Source organism: Kogia breviceps, chromosome 6 (genome assembly GCF_026419965.1).
Source record: "Kogia breviceps isolate mKogBre1 chromosome 6, mKogBre1 haplotype 1, whole genome shotgun sequence".
NCBI classification, from domain to species: Eukaryota; Metazoa; Chordata; class Mammalia; order Artiodactyla; family Physeteridae; genus Kogia; species Kogia breviceps.
In genome coordinates, this window is record NC_081315.1 from 97,539,433 (window position 1) to 97,553,396 (window position 13,964).

Below are 13,964 nucleotides of genomic sequence, written 5' to 3' on the forward strand. Positions count from 1 at the left end.
CTTGACATGTTTGTAAAGAAAGACACGGCAGGAATTCATATGCCTCGCCTTATAACAAACATGTTATGAATAACTTATATTTGGAATACAGTTTGTCATAGGGGTGCAAGCAGAGTTTTAAGTTTGAGTAGCTTCTGAAACGGGATGTTTTATTCTTCTCAAGCAGATCCCGGAGTTCTTCCACTTTACACCTTGAAGGAGGTCTTTATTGGAGAAGCTGCTCTCCATTTCCGAAGAATGGGAACATTTGCATTAAATGATGCAAGAGATGCCATTGTAATTTCATGAGAATTACCCTTTCCAGTGAATGTTAGATTAAGGACCAAGTAAAATCCCTTGAAAGTGGCTGGAAGATAAATTAGAGCTGAGCTGCAGTTAGGTAGAACTAAATTTTATTCCTTCCTTTTAAAATGGTTTTTAATTGTTTTGGCATACTTTTTAAGTTAATAATGAATACTGTACCTGGGTCTGCATGATCACTCCTGTGAATTAGATCTATTGCACTTGAAACAGCTTTCCCTTGCAGAGGACAGGGATTTTAATGAAGAGTCTTTGCTTATTGCACCTATGGAAATGTGGTTCATGGTGGTTTCAGACAGTTCTCTAATTAGCAGTCCAGTCTGTTCCCCTGAATATTTTCCCTGAAACAGTATGGAAATGTAGACAGGAAAGGTGCTTTATCATAATGCTGGGAGTTCTCCCCGACTTTGTAGGAAACCACGTAAACGCATGGAGATTTTGGAGGCGGGTAAGTCTGCACAGACTTGGCAAGGCCCCGAGATCATCTTTTTTTTTTCTTAAATTGCATAAATCCATGGATCTTTAAAAGTGGTAGAAATCGGTAACTCTGAATAAACAAAGGGTTTTAATGTTAGAATAATGAATTTCACTTATTTTGGGGGGAGGGTGTGTAGGCAGGGTGGGAGGGGCATTAAATTCCTGAAATAGAGCTTAGTGATCAGATGTCAGGTGTGGCAACTTGTAATATGAGTGGGGTTGTGAGTCTCGTGGCTCATATACTTGCCCATCTCGTGGCAGGCAGTGGAGTTTCTCAGTCTCTCCACCATCATCATTAATGGAGCGTAGAGTCTGGACACTGGACCATGCTTAGAGGCCATGGCTTTGTTTAGAGGTCAATGTTAAGGACAACATGGAAACAAATGCCATGAAAGGATAAGCCAAAGCCAGACATTCCTGAGAGGTGAAAATATAAAGAATGGGGTCTTCCCATTGACTCACAAAACTGAGTGAGTAAAAAGAAATGGGGAAAACATGGAAGGAGAGAGGAAAGGAGAACGACTAAATTTTGAAGACTGCAGTGTCCTGAGAGAAAGAAGCTAACATTCAGCACATTTCTACTCTACATAGGACCTTTGGTCACTATTATTAAGTTTAGGAAAATGATTGATCTGGATATTAACATAAAATGATAATAACAACCACTATTATATATTGAAGACTTACTATGTTCCAGGTGCCGTCTAAGCATTGCCCACAGAATGATCTAATTTAGCTGCTATTATCACTCTCTGAGTTAGGTACTGCTATGTTTTCCATTTTTAAGATGAGAAAACAGAGGCACAGAGAAATTCCTGTCAGTCAAATTTGTATGGCTAGAAAGTGATAGAATAAGGATTCGAAAACCCTGGGAAAATGGCTTCAAACCTCGTGATAGTACTGATTCTGCAGAGGGAATTGTGTTCACTATTTAAAGGTGGAGAAAGAACTGTGCATTTCCTGAACTCAAACCAAGGGAGTCAGAGTTAGGGCTGAATTGAAGAGCTGCTGATTCCCATAATGCACTTAGAGCCCTAAGCGCTGCCTTCTCTCTTGCTACCCAACTGTAATTAAAATTATCATACAGTATAATGATTTCTAATACATTTCAGAACAAATCACCATCTTATATCTGACATGTTGTTAATTTTTACTACCATAATTACTAATTTGAAATATAAGGCAGCAATTTTTATTAGTGTTTGGTTATGTATAATTATGTCAAATATGAGACTGCAATTTAGATTGAACTATATTAGCAGTGATCATACAAAATGATTATACTGTATATTTGACACCCTGGCTATTTTATGTTTCTATAGATTTTTTTCCCCCCTCTAAACTATAAAGAATTATTTAAAGATCATCCAAGGTTATTTATAATGCTTTTCATTTAAGGAGTTTTAGAGTGTGGGAATATAGATATTAAAAATGAAATGAGTCACGGTTTAACAGAGAGGGATGGAAGTTACCTATCAGTGAATATGTGTGATGTGCCAGACCCTCCTGGGCGCTTTGCACATCTAATTTCTAATGCTCACAATGAGTATATGCTATTTTCCTGACCAGAAACCAGTGCCCAGAGAATTTAAGAGATGTTATTCATCTAGTGAATAGTGCAGCTGAAATTCAAATTCATGATCTTTCTGGGAATTTTTAACCTGGGTGGTTAAAAAAGAGATAATTTTATGGTATGTTATTGTCAGAATGTGCTTTCCTGTAAAATTAGTAGTGTCCTGTATATAATGAGATGATGTATGTGATCCTTCCTTATATATTATCTCATTAAATAAGTTCTGTTATGTCCATTTTAGGGCTGGGGAAACTGAGACTCAGAAATTTAAAAGTTTTATCCAAGTTTGCAAAGTTAGCATGAGAAGAGCTAGGATTTGAGCCAGGGACTTGTGATTTAAGTTCTAGTGTTTTCTCGGGATAGATTGTTACCTGCTTCCTCTGTGGTTACCACCAGGATAGTCTAAAGCTGCTCTTTATTACAACAGATTTTGAGTTCTTTTGTGATGATGATGATGATGATGTGTTATGATGAAGGCAGCTAAGGATTACCTGCTAAGCTATTTACATTTATTATACTCACGTGGCTCTTGTGATATGCCCCTTTTATGGATAAGGAAGCTGAGATGTGGAGAGCTTCTCCTACATAGTGGGAGAGCCAGGATTTGAAGAGAGAACTTGTTTGATCCCAGAGTTCATTCTCTTACGTGCTCATTCCCCACAGAGATAATAATCAAGTTATTTCTTGGGAGAAGTGAGCCTAATTCCTTATCCTTCCCCAAGAAGACCCATTTTCCACTCCTGAATATGTTTTTTGTTAAGTTTCCCTAAACATTCTCTATTTTATTAACGTATTTCAAATATCCAATGGTCAAAGTTTCTTCAAAAGTTAACATTTCAAAGAATAACATTTCAAAAAACAAACAAAATACAAGTCCAGAAAGATTACTTCCTGGTCCCAGTACATAATCAAATTACTTAAAATAAATGTTTCAGATTTTAAAAGCAATAAAACTATATTCAAGAGAGGAAACAGAGTAGTTACATATCTTAATTAAATCACTAATATGATTTGGTGAATTTCTACTCAATTGCTCATTCACACATACATATTTTTAAAGACAGTAAGCTCCAGGAGGGCAAAGACTATGTCTGTTTTGTTCACTGTGCCTGATCCTTAATATGGTCCTTGATATTTGATAGAAATCCATGAACCTATACAAATTAAGGAATCAATCAATGAAGTATAAATATTAGTTTGTTTTTTTGCCTTTTTATTTTGTTGGTTAGTATGTCATATAGATTTTTAATCATAATCCTTCTAAATCTTGTTTAAAATTAAATTTACAAAGCAATTGATTACTAGTGGAGAAATTTGCATGTTAACCAAGAGTGAGCCTTTTGTCTTTTGTTGATTCTCTCAAACTGTGTCTTGCTCTTTGGATTGACTCAAAGCTGAAGTTAATGTACCTTTGTAAAACCAAACACTCTTCTCTCTGAGGTCCTACTTGATAGCCATAAAAACTCTTTAAACAAATCTCTCCCTGCACCCATGTTTTGTCATCTATGTATGAAGTCTGTGTCCAACAGAAGGGCTTCTATTATAAGTTTCTATTCCATTGGTGGTAAGGGGTTTGCTGGCTCATTCCCCCCAGCTTGACTAGCCATCATTAGGCCAGTGCCTTGCCCTTGCAAGGCTAGCGTTAAGAACTGGACAAGGCATGGTTTGATCATGTGTCATAGATGAGTGAACTAGCCAGATGCTGATTCAACTCAAAGCAGTGACCTTGGCAAATACTGGGTTCTGTCTTAGCATGCGGCATCAAATCAGATCACATTGAAAATTTACCTGCCATTTCAGCCAAAATGGAAAAAATAAAATATTTTGTTTATGATTGTTTTACTGGACTTTATAGTAGGGACCCATTATGCTTGATTTAAAATATGTACATGTCAATATCCAGAACTTTACATTTTAATAAATCAAAATTACATTTGGTTTTTTTTTGTTTGTTTATTTACTTCAAGTGCTTCTAACATCACAGAAATGTATGGATAAGTCCTTTTAAGGTTCATCATGAAAAAGAATCTTGTAAATCCTTTAACCCAATTCTAAAATTGATCCCTTAAGAAAAGTTAAATATCACCATTTTTTGTAGATTGCTAGATCACCACAAAGATAATTCTTTTTATAGATACAGATGGTGCCCTTATGGAAATTGTATGACAGTAAGTAGATGCCAATAGAAAAAAAAAATGACACGTTGATTAGCTAATAAAATGGTTTTCAGAGAATTATGCTTCTTTGTCTAATTTATGGTTTATTTGAACTTGTGATGCCCCGTTTTCATTTTGGCTTTTAATAAGTGTTCCTTTAAAAACTTTTAAAGTGTAAAATAATATGAATTGATTGTCTTGAGCATAAAATGCTAATCATCGATTAGCAGTGAATCATGTCTATAAAGCTTCCACCTCCTCACCTCTGTTTTCACCCTAAGCCATTCTTATGAATTGATGAAGCTGAACCAATTGCCAGCATGTTGAAAACATGGCACTAGACTGGCAGTTAGAAAAAAAATGAGCCAATGAATATGCTATTGACAAATTATTGATATAAAAATAAAAGCTCAGGGTATACTCAGGCAAGGAGTATGGGGAGGGAAACCTATGTTTACTGAGTGCCTGGTGTGTGTCAGATCCTAGAAACAGCCTCATATTGGGGACCCTGTTGGTGCTTTTTTCTTTTCTTCTCTCTGAGCTGTATTGTACCCAAATAATTACTCCTCTCTCCCTCTTTTTAAAAAACATCAGTGAAAAGAAAAAGAGTGCAGAGGCATTTTATCATAGTATCAGGACATGGAAGGCATTTGAATCTTGGCATCCCATTTATCACGTTTACCACGCCGTTTGTTGGTGGGTGCGATGTTGAGAAACGTTGCCCAACCTCTTCGAAATGGCATGTGAATAATCCCGTAATCAGTGTAATATATGCTGTTATGGGAGTAATCAAGTCACTCAGCTTTGAAGTAAGATCCAATTTTTAAAAAGTGTCTGATGAATGCAGTTTCAGGTATTTAGAGGAGGCTGATGTTACCTGGACTATTTGGGTCTTCTGGTTGAACAGGGAAAAAAGTACTTCAAGAAACTGAAGTGGACCATTCTAAAAATATCCCGATTCAGGAAAGATTTCCCTAGCAGGCATGGTACACAATTTAAGATTTTAAAATTAAACACGTCTGTGAGCTTTTGAATTTAGTATTGCTGAAAGCTGAGTTGGTTGGAAGTGAGGGGTGATGGTGGCCTCTGCTTAGTCTGAGGGAGGATTTGCCTGCTCCCTCGTCCACAGTGCTTTCCGGGTCTTGGCAAGGTGGGGTCTACCTTGTTATTCGAGTCTTCACTTAAATGTTTCTTCTTCTGAGCTGTCTTCTCTGAGCACATTTCCCCGCCCCCGGGACCCTCTCTCTTCCGCTTTTGTTTTTGATTTTCTTCATATGTCTTATAACCAATAGAAATTCTTATTTACTTGTTGGCTTTCCCTCTTCCAGGAGAATGTAAGCTCCTTGAGAGCAGGGGCTTTGTGTGGTCCATCCCAGTATCTTCAAGACCCCAAATGGCTGCAGACACCCTGGAGACATTGATGCAAGACTGATTGAAAGAGTGAAAGCTCCATTCTAAACCCAGGGCCCCAGGATTCAGGCTCAGAAGGTCCCCCACCAGGTATACCATTTGCATTACTGATGGATTCAGGGAGCAGCACAGTCTCCCTGCCAACACACACACCAGCTGCTTCTGAGCTCACCTCTGGGTTAAGGCTCACCTAGTTGGTCCTACCCCAGGTGGGAGGCTGCTGCTGATTGGGCAGCTCCGGTTCCCAGCTGGGCCACCAGCCGGCAGCAGTCACGCAAAATGCTGCGACTGTCCCTGCTAGTTAAGCTTCATGTTACTTTTTTTTTTTTAGATTTAAATTAATTAATTAATTGATTGATTTTGGGCTGTGTTGGGTCTTCATTGCTGCGCACGGTCTTTTCTAGTTGCAGCGAGCGGGGGCTACTCTTCGTTGTGGTGCGCGGGGCTTCTCGTTGTCGTGGCTTCTCTTGTTGCGGAGCATGGGCTCTAGGTGCGCAGGCTTCAGTAGTGTGGCTCTCGGGCTGCAGAACGCAGGCTCAGTAGTTGTGGCACGTGGTCTTAGTTGCTCCGCGGCATGTGGGATCTTCCCGGACCAGGGCTCGAACCCGTGTCCCCTGCACTGGCAGGCGGATTCTTAACCACTGCGCCACCCCGGAAGTCCGAGATTCATGTTACTTAAGACATTAATTTCACAAATAACTCCTGCATCTTGGTTATGTTCTGTACTTGATTTGCCCGTCTTTAGCGGTCCAAATCCCATTAATGCCAGAGCCCTTGCACAAAGCCTTTTGTATTGACTTGGGTCAACTTCATCTGTGGGCTTGTGTTCCCCTCCCCCCACTTTAGGCTTCTCAACAGCTCTTGCTTTTTTTCTCTCATTTGCTTTCTTTCTCTCTCTCTCTCTCTCTATTTCTTTCTTCCTCCCCTCCCTCCCTCTCGCTCTCTCTCCCTCCCTCGCTTCCTTCCTCCCTCCCCGCTCCCTTCCTCCCTCTCTCTCTCTCTCTCCATCCATCCCTCCCTCCCTTCCTGCCTTCCTCCTGCCTTGTCTCCCTCCCTCCTTCCCTCTCTCTCTATCTTTGCCTTGGAGAATGGGAGAATGTGGGTGATTCCTTCCTCCTGAGATTGAATTCTAAGCATGTGAGGAACAATCTTGGCCCAGTTTCCTCCTTGCCTCCCCTTTCTGCTTCAGTTTTATCAAGTGTACTAATATTAAGTAAGATCTTCAGGAAAACCCCATATATAAAAATCTTCATGTGCAGGTAGGTAATTTTTGGACTAATCACTGGTGTATCAACACATCTCTACAGAATTTCTTTTCTTTTTTTCCCCAGCATTGATCTTCTGTTTATGAAAGTAATGCACACTCACTGTGAAGCATTCAGATGTTAAAGAAAACCTGGGGTGACTTTAAGTAGCAGGGTTCCCCGTGTATCCAGAAGAGGATTTGGCTCTCAAGAGAATAATGAACAAAACTCGTGTTTTAAAAAAATTTTTGAATTTTATTTTATTAATTTTTTTATACAGCAGGTGCTTATTAGTCATCAATTTAATACACATCAGTGTATACATGTCAATCCCAATCACCCAATACATCACACACTCCCGCTCCCTCCCCCCCACTTTCCCCTCTTGGTGTCCATACGTTTGTTCTCTACATCTGTGTCTCAATTTCTGCCCTGCAAACCGGTTCATCTGTACCATTTTTCTAGTTTCCACATACATGCGTTAATATACGATATTTGTTTTTCTCTTCCTGACTTACTTCACTCTGTATGACAGTCTGAGCCCATTTATTGAAGAAAATAGGGGAATTACCTGTCCTGGGGAATGAGAAGTGTTCAGATGTTGCCAACACTTCCCCCAAATGAGGGGTGGTTCCAGAATAACGACTTCTTTTCTAAGAAAAGAAGTTGCTGTGATCCAGTGGAAATATGCCCAAGTCTGCCTTTTCAAAGAAAGCCATCAGAACCAAAGACGGTATAGATTCCTTATCTTTTTTTTTTTTTCTGTACGCGGGCCTCTCACTGTTGTGGCCTCTCCCGTTGCGGAGCACAGGCTCCGGACGCGCAGGCCCAGCAGCCATGGCTCACGGGCCCAGCTGCTCCGTGGCATGTGGGATCTTCCCAGACCGGGGCACGAACCCGTGTCCCCTGCATCGGCAGGTGGATTCTCAACCACTGCGCCACCAGGGAAACCCTAGATTACTTATCTTTTGATTCATTTATTCTTAGAGCAAATCTGTATTTCCTGAAGTCGGTTCCATTGAATAACTGTCATATAGGATTTGCCAAAGGGTTCCGGGGTCATATAAGGTGAGAAACACTCATGCCATTGTTCACATTTCTTGAAACTATGTGATTCACATCCACGTATTACAGAACAGGAAAACCTGAAGTAAAGACCCATGTTGCTTCATTTCATTTGTTGTTTCTAAAACTTATTTGATTGTGGACCTCTTTTTAAAGTACCATCTGATATTCCATAGAACTATTTGGGTCAAAAAACAAAGAAAATAAATAAGCAAAAGCGTTTACTGTATCCTTACCCTGGGTGCACAGCCCTTCGTTGGGGGCTTTTGCATTTCTGGTGTGCATGTCTTTCCTGGATGAAAAACATGAGGGAGGCATGGAGTCATCTGTCAGTTTCCTCGTGCCAGGCATTGTGCTGGCTACTCTCCTTGCCTGACTGCATTTGAACTCCACAGCACCTGGGATCCTCACTTTGTAGATGAGGAACCTAAAGCTCAAAACGGTGATGTAACTTGCTTACAGCCACTCAGTGAGGCAGGTGGTGGAGCTGAGGGAGGATCATGGTTGTGGACCCCGAACCAGGGCTCTCAGTGGTTCCAACACCCATGTCCTTCAGCACAGCAGACACAGACCCCAGAGCAGCCTTCCGACTTTGGGTACCCTTTAGAGGCATTCATCGGTTGCCCTTTAAAAGAAACTGCAGTCAGATTGCACCATTACACACAGACCCCTCTTGGTGAAGACTGTACACCCTCCACATGCAAATAACTGGAAATTAAGTGTGTGATGTGTATATATCCATATCTATTTATCCATCCAACCATCCCTCCATCCATCTACACACACACACACACACACACACACATACACACACACATACACACACACACACATGCACACATATATGGCTTTCCCAGAGCCCATTACCGGGCCTGAAACATAGTGGGAGCTTGGCAACAAATATTTAGTGACATGAAATGGGGAAATAAATGCTATAATGAAGCATGAGTTCATGTCCTTACACTCCCTAACCTCCTGTGCCTTGTTTTTCTCTGAAGCATTCATCACCACTAGACATATGTTTACTTGTTTTACATTTACTTATGTATTTACTTACAGGGTGTCTCCCTACATTTGGATGTAAATTCCTTGGAAAGTTCTATAGGTCATTTATTCACCACTGTGAATCTAAGGAAGGTGCTCAGTAAATATTTGGTGAAAGAATAAATGGTTAAATAGAGGGCTTTTTTACCATTAGTTCTACTTTTCCAAAATTTCTCAAATTGCTTTCTTTATTCCTCTGCTTCTTTCTCACGAGTAGTTAAAACCTACTTAGGGCTGTAAATAAAGGAAGTCTACATTCTTAGCTATTTCAGTGGATCAAATACTGAAGGGCTCTGGGTTCATGGGCCTGGGTTGTTTGCAAGACAGAAACAGCTGCAAAGCCTGTGTACAGGAAGGTGTACAGTCACGGGGACAGTATGCAAAGGCCACTTTCTGCCTTCTGCCACCGGCCCTTACTCTCCCAGCACAAGTCTCCAGGGCAGAAATCCCAAGTTCAAAGAATAAAAATCCAGACAGCATCTCTACTTCCCATCCACTAAAACCACATCCCGCTGGGCTTCTTAACTCAGGATAGAAAATGTTTCAGTGTAATTAATCTCCTTTGTAATCCTTTGAAAACTGTTCTTCTTAGAAGGGGTCCATAGATTTCATCTGATAGCCAAAGGGGTCTAGAAAGGATAAGGACCCCTGAAAAGCCTTGACTAATACAGAATGGGGGGAATATTTTTGGTTAGTGCTTAGGTAAGGCAAAGGGTTGAAAAATGGGTTTCCTTTCATCTTTAAAGTTAAAAAAACTATGTGTTTGTGCAGTATTTGCCCCTGCTCTCCCTGCTCCCCGCCTGTAGGTGGGTGCATCAGAATCTCTCTCTCTCTCTCTCTCTCTCTCTCTCTCTCACACACACACACACACACACACACACACACACACTCCACTCCTTGATTCCAGGAGTGCTTCTGATATCCTGCAATTTAAGAAGGCAGGTGAAGCCCTGTTCCTGGGGCAGGATGGCCCTTGGCTACCTTCACTTCTGCGGCACAGTCAAAAATAAACACAGGACCAGTGCGGAATGCAGAGTGCAGCTGAAAGGCATCCTGCCAAAATGTTTTCTAGCCGAATGGAATGGTAGAGATTGAAGCATTCCCAGCCCTGACTGGATTACCACAGCCCCAGAAGCACTTTAATCTCAACTGCTGCTGGTTGGGGTGGGGAGGGAGCTGGGGGAGGTGAGGCGATGATTGCGTGGTTGAGATGTGTGTGTGCCATGGAGGCCCTCAGAAGCTTGAGCCTCCCAGCCTTGGGGCTGGTGCTGGGAATATGAAACTACTCGCCGCAGAGATAAAGTGAGGGATTCTCAAGTATGGGTCTGTTGATAACTTCCCTTTAATTTGGATTCTGTTGTATAAAATCTTTGTCAAAACAGGCTTTTAGCACGCACAGCCTGGTGGTGGCAGATTGTGTATCAGTGGCTGATTGGTGTTCAGGGAATAAACCAAAGCTTTAAATAGGGATACATTTTCATAATGGGTGTGTGCTGGGATGGGGAGGTGAAGGAAAAAAAAAGCTGAATTGTTAAGAAGGGATCCTTTCATAGCTAGAAACAGCAAAGTAGAAGGAGAAAGAAATGGAATAGAGCATGAATGCTGTAGAACCACCAGAAAAATATTACTACTGTCAAAATGAATGGTGTTTATCCAATTATATACTCGTATCTAACGTTAAAGTATTTGAAAAAATTTAAAATCTCAACCTTGGAAGGAATTTATTTTCTTAGGCCACACAGAATAAAGCAAACCGTAGTAAGCAGGGATGAATTACACCCAAACTGAAAAATGGGAATAAACCAGGTTTTCTGCCCACCTGGGGCTCAGAGTCCATACATAAGGGAAGATGTCCCGTGATTAGACATGAATGTCATGGTCATCAGAGTGACAAGATGACCCCGCAGGAAGGCTACCAGGGGAGTTGAGGATTGAGAGGCATGTGCGGGTCTGGAGAGGTCCAGCCTCCGAAGGTTGAGCCGTTCGCACTTTGGGCTGAGGGAGAAGAAGGAGTGCCAGGGCAAGGATTCAGGAATGTGGTCCAAAGGGAGGTAAAGATCGATCTGCCTGGCGTTGGCATTTTAGATGGAGGGTAGTGATGAGAGATGAAGGAAACGGAAGCAGGAAGAGTAACAGTGGAAACATTCTCTATTACCCAGAGACTCTCCTGGTAGAGTGAGATAAAGGGGTGTGTGTGTGTGTGTGCTGATTTTGGAGTGATATTTATGAAAACAGGTCAGAAAAACTGACAGGGAGGCAGGCATAGAGCTCGTTGGAATGGGAGTGCCCATGTCTTTCTGTGTACTTGGGATGTATCAACCCGTGCGCACGCAAGTATGCGGCAAAATTTATTGGGGAAGCGTCTAGGTGGAAATTCATAGCTATTATTTTTGTGGCCTCTAGCTACAAGAGCTAACAGGTGAAGATAGTCTAGAGACCCAAAGTGGGAAAAAATGACATTTTAACATTTTTGTCAGGTAGGCAATTTAAAAATAAACTTGAATTCAATATATACCATTAATGCTAGAGGTTGTGTTATAACAATGCAAAAATGCCTTCTTTTCGATAGCAGTTAAAAAAAAAGTATGTCGTCGTGGGGGCTAGGAACCATATATAGAGGAGGCATATGTGGCTCTGACAGCAGGCCCCACAAAGCTATTGAAAACATACCACGAGTCTGCCCTCCAGAATTAACACTATAACCTATGTCAGGGACTCACTATTATCCTAATATCTGCTTTTGGATTCTGTCCAGTCCCATTAGCGATTCCCTTGTTGATTACTCTGTTACTCGGGAATGTTAATTGCTTCTAAATCTCTTTGGATGTTCAGATGCTTGGGGAAAAATTCTGACTGGCAAAGGTACGAGTTTTATTAATGTGCAAGTAAATAAGAAATCTGTTTAGAGGCCCCACTGAAGTGTCTGTAACTCAGGATGTCATAATCAGCTGATGTGGCATCTTTCTTTGCATGTCTGTTGTATGTTGGTGGTGTGATCATGCATGGTGGTGGGGAACAAGCTTTTGGTGATGATATGTGTGGTGTTTCTCCAAAATTGGCATGCTTGTAGATATGGTTAGATAATCAACTCCTTCCCTCTGGGATTTCATCTTGCTTCGCTGAAATGACCTCGCTACCTTTGAGATAAGCTTATACTTAGAAAGTGGTATGAAATCAGAAGATGTAAAAATGTAATTTGGCCCATCACCTGTATGTTGATCTCCATAGTTTCCAAAGCGGAAGGCAGCCTGGAAATAAGCTTCTTAAGCTTTCTTATTTTACCATTGGGAAACAAAGACCCTGGAGGGTGAAGAGCTCAGGGCCACAGAGCAGCCCACAGTGATGCTGGTCGGAGAGCAGGTAACGTTACCTGACTCTTGGCCCAGTTCTCGAACAACCAAGTGAAGGGAAAATGCTAAAAATGGGTGTTTATTATATTTTCCAGAAACATTTCATTGACTATTTGTGAATTTTTTTCCCTTTAGGTGGAAAAGCCTATTATGAGCCAATTTTGAGATGTATTTGTTAGTAATTATAATAGTATCCCAGGGAGAGTAAAACAAGATGCAGGAGAAAGGCAGAGCACCCAGTTCAGCACTGTGATTCATTCATTCAACCAGTATTTATGGGGTGCCTTGACCTTAGGATTGATTTAGTGGTGAACAAAAAAGTCCCCACTCTCATGGAGCTTATATCCTAGTGGGTGAGGCATAAGGTAACAAAAACAGGTAAAGACCAATAATGTTAGGTTGTGGGGAGCCTCGTGGAGAAAGAGAAAGAACAGTAAGGGGATGGAGCCTGGTGAGTTGCAGCTGTTTTATTTTATTTTTGGTTTTTTGTTTTAGCATTTCGTAACAGCTTTATAATGATTAACATGAAAGAAAATTCATTCATTGTAAGTGTACAGTTCCATGATTTTTTAGTCAATGTACAGAGTTCTGCAACCATCACCACAATCCTTTTGCAGTCAGTCTTGGCTCTCTCCCTTAGGGCCAGACAACCACTGATCTGCTTTCCGTCTCTATGGATGTGCCTTTTCGGGAAATTTCATAGAAATAAACGGTAACAGTGGAATTGTCGGGTGGTAAGCTTAGCTTCATGGTGAAAGAATGTTTCCCTCTAAGTTTTGGAATAAGACAAGGATATCTGCTCTCACCATTTCGCTTCAACAGAGTACTGGAGGTGAGAAAAAGAATTTAAAGGCACTAGACTAGACTGGAAAAGAAGAAATAAAACAGTCTTTATTAGCATACTTTTTGATAGCAATGCAGCTATTTTAGATGAGTGTTCAGGGGAGAAATCACTGAGCAGGGATACGAACAGAGATCATGGAAATACCTGCAGGAAGCTTTTCCCAAGAGAAGGGAACAATTGGAGGGGCAAAAGACCTGTGATTAGGTGTTTGGGGACAGGCAAAGAGGTCAGTGTGGCTGCGGACATGAACATAGTAGGAGAGATCATGACCCTCAAATCATGGGCTTTGGGAAGCCTCTGGGTCAGACATTTTTTTTTTTTTTTTTTTTTTTTTTTTTGTGGTATGCGGGCCCCTCACTGTTGTGGCCTCTCCCGTTGCGGGGCACAGGCTCCGGACTCGCAGGCCCAGCGGCCATGGCTCACGGGCCCAGCCGCTCCGCGGCATGTGGGATCCTCCCGGACCGGGGCACGAACCCGTATCCCCTGCATCGGCAGGCGGAC

The 13,964-nt window shown here is 41.4% G+C and overlaps 1 protein-coding gene across 7 annotated transcripts in view; it reads left to right on the forward strand.

Moving 5' to 3' along the window:
* Window positions 1-13,964, forward strand: part of PPARGC1A (PPARG coactivator 1 alpha) — a 672,898-nt gene that overhangs the window by 186,783 nt on the left and 472,151 nt on the right. The gene's annotated exons all lie outside the window — the stretch shown is intronic.